At 48.9% G+C, this 1,032-nt stretch overlaps 1 long non-coding RNA gene across 1 annotated transcript in view; it reads right to left on the bottom strand.

Annotated features, from left to right (window-relative positions):
• The window catches only part of LOC102480349 (uncharacterized), a 7,857-nt gene extending 7,741 nt beyond the window's left edge, over nt 1-116 (bottom strand). The window contains exon 1 of the long non-coding RNA XR_333869.1: nt 67-116. This is a non-coding gene — a long non-coding RNA (uncharacterized LOC102480349). The remainder of the gene's footprint in view (nt 1-66) is intronic.
• Between the last annotated feature and the right edge of the window lie 916 nt (nt 117-1,032).

Below are 1,032 nucleotides of genomic sequence, written 5' to 3'. Positions count from 1 at the left end.
TTACTCAAGCCATCCTTTTTCCCATAGCAAGAAGGAGTGTTCTGGGGCCCTTCTGAGTGGACTCACCTCAGCAGCCTCCTGATGTTACCAAGCTACACGTCCGCAGAATCTGAGCGCTAGCCAGACAGCCGGCCCAACGGCTCCTGGGGACAGTGCCTCTCAGATGCCCCCTTGTGGTGGGAAGTGGGGCCTCCTCATCAGGGTCCTTGCCCCCTGTTCCTGACACAGTCAGACAAATGGAGGCCTGACAATGAGTGCCACTCCCGCACAGAGTGGGCAGAGCGGGCACCACCAGCTGTGAGCAGGTTAGTCCTGTAGAGGGAGGTTCCCCTCACGGGCATGATCCTGAGAAGGGCAGCCCTAATCTTCAAGAAGAGCCCAAGAACCACGCTGGGAAATAGATGCTAGCACTTCCTCACCATGGACTGGATTTTTCCCTGCGATCCTGGGCCATTTTACTTCTTAAGGAAAGATAAGCTTTTGGGTTATACTCCATTCCTGTTTTTAATTTTCCTGTGAGAGCGCTCATTTTGTCAAGTTTTGTTTTCTTTTTATTGCTTTTTTTTTTTTTTCTTATTGGATAATTGTAGAATTTCAAGGCAAGGAATTTTGGTTACACCTAAAATAGCACCATTTACTGAGTTTCCACTATGTACACGGCGCTTTTCCAGGGATGTCTTGTTGCATTCTGCTAAGTAGGCAATGTTGGCCCATTGTCTAATGAGGCTGAGGCCCAGGAAGGTGGAGTGACTTGTGAGGTCCCAGCTGGTAACTGGTAGAGCTGGATTTGAACCCAGATCTCTCTAGCTCTCGAAGCATGTTCTCTGTACAGAGACTCTTGAGCCAGCTTCTCTAGGCTTATCCCAACTCTCAGCACTCCCTATAGCATGCTTCTGTCCTTAAAGCAGTTAGGAATAGAAGGAAATGCAACTTCTCTTGATCCAGTTGGGCATTAATTCAGGTTCCCACCTAGCTGTGGCCTTGGGTAAGTCACTTACTGTCTCTGTACCTGGGGTTCCTCATCTATAGAGA

Source organism: Tupaia chinensis, unplaced genomic scaffold (assembly GCF_000334495.1).
Source record: "Tupaia chinensis unplaced genomic scaffold, TupChi_1.0 Scaffold000104_1, whole genome shotgun sequence".
Classification (NCBI taxonomy): domain Eukaryota; kingdom Metazoa; phylum Chordata; class Mammalia; order Scandentia; family Tupaiidae; genus Tupaia; species Tupaia belangeri.
The sequence above is the reverse complement of the archived record's forward strand: the minus strand, read 5'-3'. Positions and strand labels throughout refer to the sequence as shown.